General features: G+C 36.7%; 1 pseudogene; it reads left to right on the forward strand.

The window, feature by feature from the left end:
* Positions 1-8,290: 8,290 nt before the first annotated feature.
* On the forward strand, positions 8,291-9,080 carry LOC115874040 (annotated as a pseudogene).
* Positions 9,081-11,386: the final 2,306 nt, after the last annotated feature.

An 11,386-nucleotide genomic window follows, 5' to 3' on the forward strand; every position in this document is an offset into this window, starting at 1 on the left:
TTTGTTTTATCCAATCTTCTATTGATGGGAATTTGGGCTATTTAAGCTTTTGTGCTGCAATGAACCTGGGGGAGCAAATGTCTGCTCATGATCTGTTTCTTATTTCTTTTGGAAATATGCCAAGTAATGAATACAAAGAAATAAGACATTATGGTCCATACATGTGTTAGGCAGGGTTCTCTAGAGAAACAAAATCAGGATACTATCCATATATAGATATGGATAGGTTTATACAGCAAGAAGGAATCTATCAATTAATTAGTCTGCATAGCAGAAAAGAGGGCTGCTCAATTGAACTGATTTTCATGGAACAGTTAATATACGCGAAGTTATGTGGGCTGCCAGACCCAAGGTCAAGGAAGCAGACAGCGTAGTCTTCCCACAGGCAAGGCAGGCAGCATCTGCCCACAGGCAGCAGACAGTAGGATGGGTCATCAAGGGTCAGTAGCTTGGGAGCTTATCCAGGCAGGCACTGCTGGAACTCAAGCACCAGCCTCAAGCACTAGCGATGTACTCACCAGCAGTGTGGCTAAGCACCTCTAAAGGAACCTCAAGCTCTAGTGACAGGATAGATTGATTGGCTTGGCCCACAGGTAGTGTAGCACACATGTTGATGCAGAGGACTAGTTAAAGCAGCAGCACACTGGTCCGATCACCAGGTAGCAAGAGAGATGGGGGTGGGCCTTGCATAGCCATTTATCTTGTTGCCCTCCAATCAAACTGTGACATGAGTATACTCTGCCCACATGTTCTTATTGGTCTACTTGACATGATAAACCTAATTATCACAATATACAAGGGGAAGTAATCATTAAGAACTTTGCCTGAGGAACCCCTAAGAGAGTATTACCCACTATGGGTACTGAAACAAATCAGGGTGGCTCCAGAAGCAGGTAACCACATTTTATTGTGGACAAACTTTTCCATTGCCAGAAGGGTACAGAGTAAATTTTATTTTCTGAAAAGGGGGAAATAGGCCAAATAAGTTTGGGAACCTAAATACTAGATAAAGACTTAAAAGCAACTTTTTAAATTATGATCAAAGAAATAAAAGAAATGATTTCTAAAGAACTAATGAAAACTATAAAAGGATATACCACCAAATTAACAATAACGATAAAGAAATATAAATAAATACAAGGAAGAATATGTTTTAGAATTGAATGTGGTGATTGTATATACATCTCATCTTGATATGATTGAATTATTGAAATGTATGACATGTAGGTGAAGTGCTAATATAAGTGTTAAAAAAGAAAATGCAATACAAAAAGGAAATATATACATAACCCAAAAATGGAATTTTTTTCAAAGCTATGTATTTTTTTTCCAAACAAAGTAACCTTATCACTTTCAAAGTACTTTCCATTACACTTGATACATTTGTCATGTCTGCAATTCCATTCTTGGAAACATTTTTCAAACTCATCTGTTTGGGTGGCTGGCAGCACCACCCTCAGTTTTTTCTTCACCTCTTCCAAGTCAAATCACTGTCCTTTCATGCCCCACTGCATTTGCAGAAACAAAAAGAAATCACACAGAATGAACTGACCCCCTCAAAAAAGAAAACATCCTGGTCCAGTCCAGATCAAGTCCATAAGTTCGATATTAGTCCATACGCCTTATATTAGCCCATAGGTCCAATACTTGTTCATGAATTACTCGGGCTCACGCAGCAAATGAAATGATGCCAAAAGCAGGAAGACCTCAGGCCAGTGGGCGAAAAGTATTATGGTAGCATCGCAGTACTAGCGTGGCTCTCCATGTGACTCCTTCAGCTCCAGGGCTCTAGCTGCCATCAGCATAGGTTCATGTGTCTTGTCAACTGAATATGAAGCAGAGAGCGTGTGTGTCCCACCTCCAGGGAGGAAGACAGGAGTTCCCAGAAACCTCAGGAGAAGGGCATGCCCACACAGAGGCATCTTTGACTATGACCTGATTGACAGGCTAGATTCCACCCCTTTGCTCAGGTTGACAGGAGATTACATAACTGCCACAACCACCATGAAAAGAACATTAAAAATATATATATGTGAGGGAGTCAAAAAGTATCGCTACTCTCATTCTGGTTCATGCATGCATGGTTTATTCCAACTCAAATGTGTTTAAACTTTCTCTGTGACAAGTGGTGGCTGCAGACAAGTTCTCTCCTTAACATAATTGAATTCGTCTCGGTGTTGTTAGTTGCTGTCAAGATGTGTCCTATACCACCCTCACAGTTGTTATTATGTATGAACTCATTATTGTACTGACTGTGTTGAGGATCTTTTTCACTTTCATTGTTCTACTTTATCAAGCCAGCATGATGTCCTTTTCAAGGGACTGGTCCTGACAACGTATAAAAGACAATGTCTTGTCATCCTGGCTTCTATGAAGCCTTCTGCCTATCCCTCTTCCAGGACAGATTTACTTGGTCTCTGTCAGTCCATAGTGCTCTCCACACTCTGTGTCAGCACTGTCATTCCAATGAACCACTGCTGCATTGCTCTTTCTTATGCGCTGCCCACCTTTCACATAGGAAGCAACTCAAAATGTTCTGGCTTGAGTGAGGCTCACCTTAGTCTTCAAAGTGACATATTAAACCTTTTCAAAGGTCTTGTGTGGGAGATTTGTTCAATATGATAAAGTGTTTGGGCTTTTTGACAACTGTTTAAATGAGTGCTGATTGTGGATGTAAGTAAAATGAAATGCTTGGCCATTTCAGTCTTTTCTTTATCTGTCATGAGGTTGTCTACTGTTCCAGGGTGAGACGACTGAGAGGTGATGCATGAAAAAAGACTGCAATCTTTTACCTTCATCAGCAAGGACCTCAAGAACAACCCACTTTGAGCCAGCAAGCAAGTGTCATCTGCAGTTGCTAACAGGTCTCTCTCCAGTCCTGACGCTGGACATGTTTCATAGCTTTCACCTTTCAGTTTAATGTTTTTCTAAATTTTGCAGATTTGCCTCTTTTAAATAGCATAAGGTAGGGTTTTTCTTTGTTAGCACTTTGAAAATATTTTCACTTTATAGGTGAGTTAAGCTCACTGGTGGGTTAAGCTAATTTACATTTCTTGTTCTTTATGTTTGACTTCAGTTCTTTGGTATTGCTAAAAATATATGCACATATGTTGTTCATATTGATATGTACATAAAATCTTTCACTCTGGTACTTTCGATCTATTTTCTTTTGATTTCCTACCTTGAATGATATTGAAATTACCTAGCAATTTCTCCTTGCTCCTCTTTTTCAAAGATCTGATTTGAAGTGATTTGTTTTCCTATTTTAAAAATATTTCTTACATTCACTCCTTTCACCTCTCTCTATTTTTTTTCTGTATTTACATTGCGAACATATGGTGCTTTTATGTAGTGTGCTAAATTCCTTATAACAATCTTTAATCATGGAAAAATTACATCAGGGAACATCAAATAAAAGGAAAGCAGGGGCTATGATCAACTGGACAGATCAGATAGATCTTAAAGGTAAATATCAAACTGATTATTAAAGATATAAAAAATAAATTTTTCAAGGATACATCAGACATTCACAGACATTCTTCATATTTCACAAAGAAAACATATAAGGAATAAAAATAATGCAAACAATACTTCATTTAATACATTTAGAAATTTAAAACAGAATATAAATATATATGAAGAATTACAAATTTGATTTGTAATATTTTTAAGTAGCATGAAAGAACTTAGAAAAGAAAATCCAAAATATCAGGGGGGAAAAGTATAGCATCAAACATATATGTCAATAAAATGTTTAAATTAAAAGGTTAACTAAATATCTATCACTAGAAGCTATGTAAAAACCACAAAATATAATTAAGAAAGTACAAAGAAGGGAATGTAAAGATGAAAGCAGAAATTAAGAAGCTAGAAAACAAATCAGTAGAACTGATAAATGAATGCAAATGCTAGTTTAAAAAAATGAAGAAATTAAGACAAATCATGAGCTAGCCTAATCAAGAAAGGGGAAAAAACAAAAATAACTATTATACAATGGCTTCACAGAGAAATTTGATCAGGCATTATAAGACTGGATAATCCCAATGCTATGTAAACAATTTCAAGATACAAAAAATTAATCAAAAATTACAAATTAGTTTACAAGTTATTTAAAATATTGATCTGAAAAATAACACAAAAATACTGCACACAGACACAGAAACCATTGACCTATTCCACTTATAAATATTAAACATGGTAAAAAGATCTTAGAAACAAGAACCCCAAAGCACAATAAATAACAATACTACATCATGGTTACTGAGGTTTAGTCTAGATTCAGGGTGCTTCAGCATTAGGGAACTCATGAATCTAATTCATTATATTGTTTTTCTCCATGTATTCAGAAACACCTTTTAATAAATTTTTAGTCATTCATGTGATAAACATTGAATAGAGTGGGGCTTAATGGATTCTTCCTTAACTTGAAGAATAGGAAAACATGTTAGAGGTGCTCTCAAGTCAGGAACAACCCAAGAACATCCACTGTTTTCGCAGGCAACATTTCTACAGTGTCTTCTTAGAGAGAAGTAGACCACAACTCAAAGGGCACCTCCATTCAATTGCATCAGGGCTGTGGCCTGAGTAAGAAAGTGGCCCTCTACTCTCCTCTTTGTATAAGCGTTTGTGGCTCATAATAGATCCTATCATGGGATTAATTACATCATGTTAGCTCATGTTATGAGGGATTATTAGGTTATAACTCCCAAACCACTGAGAATCCTAACCCAGTAAAATTTGACACAAAGCCTAACTATTATAAAATCTATTCTGCAGATTATTAAATATTAGGGAAACAATGGGGAGCCAATGAGATTCAATGGAAAGAATTACTAAAATTAGAGTCATTAGTAAAGTGGTAGATTATAAATTCAATGCAAAATTTAACAGCTTTCATATTTACATACCAAAACAAATTAGAAGATATAGTAAACCTAAATGAAATTTATAGAACATTCTTGAAAGACTAAAAGTAAATTTGAACACTGAAAAGATATACCATATTCTTACATAGAAAGATACCTCATGAACATGTAGTTCTCTCCAAAGTATTTAATTAATTTAACACTATCCCAATAAAAATGTCGAAAGGTATTTTAATGGGGCCAGAAGAATTATTTTAAAATAATTTAGAAGAATAAAAAAAAGAAAATATCTAAGGAAACTGTAAGAGATAAGAACAATGAGGAGCAACTAGTCTTGCTAGGTTTTAAATCATATTATAGATCCTCATAATTTAAACATTTTGATACAGATAGAGCAATAGAACAGAAAAATCAGATCTAATAACATATAGGAATCTACGGTCTCTCAATAACAGTACCTCAGTCAGTAAAGAAAAGAGCAATTTTCTAAAACTGGATAAATTGTTGGAATGCATGGATAACTACAATGAAATAATTAGAATGGTATCTATTCCTTCCATCAAAATCCAAAATAAATTTCAAATGTAAAAAGTGAAACTACATAAGTATTAGAGGAAATTATGGGTGAAAGAATTCCTCTATTTTTTAGAAAGGAATTTTTCTTAAGACTGCAAGCCTAGGAGCAGTGAAAGAAGAAGATCAATACATTCATTCTATTACATTCAAATTAAAACTGCTTGAAAAAACCATGGGAATAAATGAGCAAAAAGCATGTAAAACTATAAATGACAAAATGTGAAAAATACTTGCAGCCACCATTTCATTTCATCTTATCAAGGGCCTGCCTCTTTTTCAAGGTTCTTCCACTTTACCAAACATGATGTCCAACGACTGGTCTCTCCGGATACCATGTCCAAAGTGAAGTCTCTTCTTTCTCAAATCTAAGGAGTATTCTAACTGTAATTCTCTCAAGACAGATGTGTTTGTTTTGTTTTTCAGCAGTCTGTGCACTTTCAATATTTTTCACAAGCACCATAATTCATATGCATTGGCTTTTCTTCAGTCTTCAATGTCCAACTTTTGCATGCAGATGATGCGATAGAGAATAACATGGCTTGGGTCAGGAGCAGCTTAGTTCTCAAATTAACATCTTTGCTCTTCCATAGGTCTTGCGAAGCAGACCTACTCCCTTCAGTGAAGCTTGGATTTCTTCCTTCAATGTCATAAATTCTTCATCATATGCTACCTCTTGAAATGGTTGAATGTGCAGTGGTTCTTTTTGATATAGTGACTGTGTTTTCCTTCCACTTTCTTTGATGCTTCCTGCATTGTTCAATGTTTTACCCATAGAATCTTTCAATATTACAACTAGAGGCTTGATTTTTTTTGAGGTCTTTCAGTTTTATATAAGCTGAATGTGTTTTCATTTTTGGTTTTCTGAAACCAGCTATTTTCACATTTTATGATAATAATTTACTTGGTCCTCTCCAGCTGCCTTTTGAAATTTTTTGTTCAGTTTTTGGAATTCATCATTTCTTCCATTTGCCTTAGCTACTTACGATTAAGAGCAAGCTGGAGTCTCTTCTGGCATCCACTTTGATCTTTTCTTTCCTTCTTTCTCTTTTGTGACCTTTAGATTTCTTCATGAATAATAGTCTTGATGTCTTCCCACAGCTCATCACAACACAAGGCATGCGTGTTCAATGAGTCAAATCTATTTTTGAGATGTTCTCAAAATTCAAAACCATTATTTCGACTCTATGGACTTGCTTTAATTTTCTGCATCTTCAGCTTGACTTTACATCAGAGCAATTGGTGATCAGTGCAGTCAACACCTGACTTTGTTTTAGCTGATGATATTGAGCTTCTCCATTGTCTCTTCCCACAGAGGTAGTCAATTTGATTTCCAAGCATTCCCTCAGGAGAAGTCCACAATTGCTGTTTTGGTGGTTGAAAAAGGTATTTGCAAGAAAGAAATTGTGGGTCTTCCAAAATCTGTCAAATAATCTCCTGTTTGATTTCTAGCTCCAAAGGCCATAGTTTCCAACTACTGTTCTTTCCTCTTTGTTCCAACTTTTGCATTCCATCTGAGATTAAAGTTTAAAACTTCCTAAATAAATAGAAGTAAAATAAAACACATGATCTTGTGGACCTAAGCCCCTAAATGAAGTATACCTAAGTGACAAAAATAATTGAGAGAAAAATGAAGAAAAAATGTAAACTATTTTCACTAAACATATTGTTGCTTATAGTGTGTATATTTTTACTCGATTTTGTGTGACTTTTTATAAAACAAATGAATAACGGTTAATATCATTGAGAGGGAGAATTAAGGAAATACACAGATATCAGATCATTGAAGTTGAATTTCATATATATATACATATATGTATGTATGTATACTCTTGACAATATTCATATAAAAGATATAAAAGGTATAAACTGAGTGAATATATACATATTTCTTAGCTCTGCTTATTAAACAATGAAACTATGATTAAAGCAGCAGAAATGGGCACCCCTACTGCTTAGACTAGAGTTCCTGAATAGTGCAAATAATTAACACACTCAACCATTAACTAAAATATTAGAGATTCAAGCCCACCAGAAGTGCCTCAGAAGAAAGTCTGATAATCTATATATGAAAATAAAAACTATCCCTTAAAAGCATTATGAAGCACAGTGCTCATACACAAATGGGGTGTCTATGAATTGGAATTGATTTAGTGGCAGCTGAGTGTTTGTTTTTAAATACACAGATCATATCATGGTGTTTCTGTATGTGTGATACAAATTTTATACATATTATAGTCTATAAATACCATTTCTTTAAAAAGTAAACAAAAGATCTTTCATTTACTAGGTCTGGGGAACTTTTTAAGATAAATCTGGAAATCTTGTTTCCAAAACAGAAAGAATCTTTCAAAGACAACTTAAATTCTAGTTAAAGATGGGATATTCTTCAAGAAGTTCATTATATAGCAATATATACTAATTCAAGAGGCAGCCAAACCCACCACTGTTGACTCAATTCCAACTCATAAGAACCCTATAGGACAGACTAGAACTGCTCCATAGGGTTTCTGAGATTGTAATTATTTAAGGAAGCTGACAGCTGGATTCAAACCCTTGACCCCTCCATATTAAATGAGAGTATGGGACAGGGAGGTAGGGTGGGAATCAGTCAAATCAAGACTGTAAGTAGACTCTTCAGGAAAAAGTTCCAATATTCTCAACTAAAATAGTTTAAAGAAAAATAATACAGATCTTTTGGAGTTGGCTACAAATGAACTATTTTAAAAGTTATGGATAAGTTAAGACCGTGTAAACACTGTCTGGATATTTTATGATATGAAATGATTATTGCTCTCCTTCTCTCTCCCTTGGTGCTGTCTACCTGGCACCATGGCTGCCCTCAGAGCCCGATGAAGCTCAAGGTCGTCAACAGGGTACAAGGAAGATTCAAAGACCAGATCTTGAAGGCCAACATGAGTTACGGGAGCAACAAGAAAGTGAAGGTTCAATCCCAGTGGCTTCAAAAAAGTTCTTGGTCCACAAGCCAAGGAGTTGGAAGTGCTGCCTGATACGCAACAAGCCCTACCGTGCTGAGATCCCTTACAGCCTTGCCTCCAAGAACAGGAAGGCCATCATTGGAAAGAGTTGCCCAGTGGCCATCAGTCATCAGTCCCAATGCCAGGCCGCACAGTAAAGACATCGAGCACTTCATTTGCAAGTTTTAGTTATGTATTAAATAAAAGCTAAGAAGAGTCACCACCGACAACATATCAGTGGTAATCACGTCTGAACGTGAAAAGCTGGGAGGGAAGGCTCCTGCCAAGGCCAATCCCCGGTGTTCTCGCGCCGGTCTTGTTTCCAGGGCACCCTGTGCATAGTCTGCTCCACAAAGGCAGCCCTGCTGAGCCGGTCGGTGCTGGAGTACCTGTGGCCAAAACCGAGAGCTGGTGGGCAACGAAGCCTGTGACACGTAGGCAGGTATCCTCACCCGCCATCTGCTGCTGGTCTTCCGCAACAACAAGGAGCTCCACCTGCAGCTGGTCTTCCACAGCAACAAGGAGCTCAACAAGCAGCTGAGCAGTCACCGTCATGCAGGGTGGAGTCCTGCCCAACATCCAGGCTGTCCTGCTGCCCAAGAAGACCGAGAGCCACCACAAGTCCAAGGGCAAGCAAAGGATAAAATTGCTCTGCAGCAAATGAGACTTCCTACCCAAACCAACGGCTCTTTTCAGAGCCATAAAATAAAATTAAAAACCCAAGAAAAACTATTGCTGTGTTGGTTTTTTAGATTTTAGCTTTTAAATTTAGATTTTAGTTTTTAAAAGAGGCATTCTTAACGTTTAGAGCTTCCTTCTAAAATATCTAGAGATGATACGCTAGGTTTGGGATTTGTTTCAAAATTCTACAGGAAGAAAGGAGTTGGTGGAGCTGGGGAAACACAATTGACTGAGTTGACAATACAGCTAGGTGAGGAAAATATGAAAGTTTATCACAGTATAATCCATATGCTTGATATTTTCCAAAGTGAATTGATTTTTTAAAAATAGTAGCTATGTACTTATATCATGACACTGTTGAAGAATGGGCTTAAAAAATAATTAACAAGTATGATAAAACCCATAAGGAATGGATTATTATCTAAAACAATTCAAGGTAAGCCATCACTCTAAAATGTATCAAAACTCAAATTTAGAGGACACATCTATACAATCATGCATCTATTTGTTTTAATTTGACCATATTGACTCTGTTGGCACATTATCATTTGGTCCAATGATTTGTAGTAACCCCAGAAGTATTATTCATTTTTAAGTGTTCAACTGAAATGATAATCATATTTAGTCACCAGAAGGACTTCCTTCTTCACCTATTCCAACATGTGAAGAGATTGTAAATTAGCACCTTCTAGTGACTCATGATAGACCTTTATCATCCACACATGAAAGCGGTGAATAGAAGGTTATGCTAACCATTTTACGGTAAAAGAGACATACACAGATGCTACACACAAGTCTCAGTGCGCCAATGGCAATTACCACCTGTTCTGCTTCATCTGTTAGTGCTATGCATGAAAAATAAGCCAGGAGAGAGAAAATCAAGCAGATACTAATCTTTACTGAAGAAATTATGCTTAAGTTCTTTCATGAAAAATACATACCAGGCAAAGCTATAACAGAGTGATGTCAAAGATGAGTCATTGCTTGACTGGGCAGAGACTAGATGGCTGAAGCAGGTTCATAAAGATCTCATCTTTATTCCATTCTTTCCTTTACAAATAGAGGAGCATGGCCATTTGCTTCATACAGATGCCATTAGAAAAATATCCACCCGGAAATACGTCATTACTTTTCCTTCTTCTCACTCTAGAAATTTGTGATCACTCATGGCTTGAGCTTGTTTGCCCTTAACCATTACTATGATTTTTTTTAAGTTTTACTATGGTAAACACACATAATGCAATACTGTGCATCCAAAGAAAAACAGTGGTGAAAGTATGAAGCACTGCATGAAATCGAAGGACCAGGAACCTATTATGCTGAGTGCAGTTAGTCGACTGCAAAAGAACAAATATTGTATGAGTCCACTACTATCAGGAGAAACACCAATTAAATAAATCTTAGAAATTAATTCCCAAATAAAATGGTAGAAAGGCTACATACCAGCCAAGACCCATATATCAACCGCTCGTGTGCACATCATAAGAATCACCTCAAAAGAGGGGAATCTCACAGTGGCCGGGGTCACTCCATCAAGAAGGGGGAAAAGGGAGGGACCATCCAATTCATGCTGCACAGCATGGAGAGACAAGGCCTCCACAAGAATGAGAGGAGAACCCGATAGGAAAACCAAGGTAAGACCAGGTAGGAGAGCATCTACATTTTAGAGAAGGCTCTGATATTTCTGTTGGTGAGTATTGTGAGTAAGTAGGGAGGAGCAACATCACATTGGGAAGGGATGCTAACCAACTATTATAGGGGAACTATGGGGAGAGTAAGTACGAACCACTCCATGGACTAAGCACTATGATGGCTTTAGACTCTGGCCTTACAGGCAATGCAACATCCCCCAAGGGTCACACCAGAAGTACTCAACATACTTGAGAAGCTTGACTTGAACGAATTGTGCCCTACCTCAATACAAGGTGCACCCTTGGAATTTGGAGTGAAACACTGCTGGAAGACGATATAGAGCAGTGGTTCAACCTTCCTAATGCCACGACCCTTCAATACAGTTTCTCATATTGTGGTGACCCCCAACCATAAAATGATTTCGTTGCTGCTTCATAACTGTAATTTTGCTACTGTTATGAATTGTAATGTAAATATCTGATATACAGGATGTATTTTCATTGTTACAAGTTGAACATAATTAAAGCATAATAATTATTTTAAAAGACATGTAATTATATATTGTGAAATATTTATTTCTAATTACAAATAAATGAAATTTTGTCTTGAAGCATGGTATAGCATGGGTAACAGTCTAATATAACAACAGTAAACTAC

The sequence above is a fragment of the Echinops telfairi genome, unplaced genomic scaffold (genome assembly GCF_000313985.2).
Source record: "Echinops telfairi isolate 266 unplaced genomic scaffold, ASM31398v2 ScPeMD7_7475;HRSCAF=8513, whole genome shotgun sequence".
Classification (NCBI taxonomy): Eukaryota; Metazoa; Chordata; class Mammalia; order Afrosoricida; family Tenrecidae; genus Echinops; species Echinops telfairi.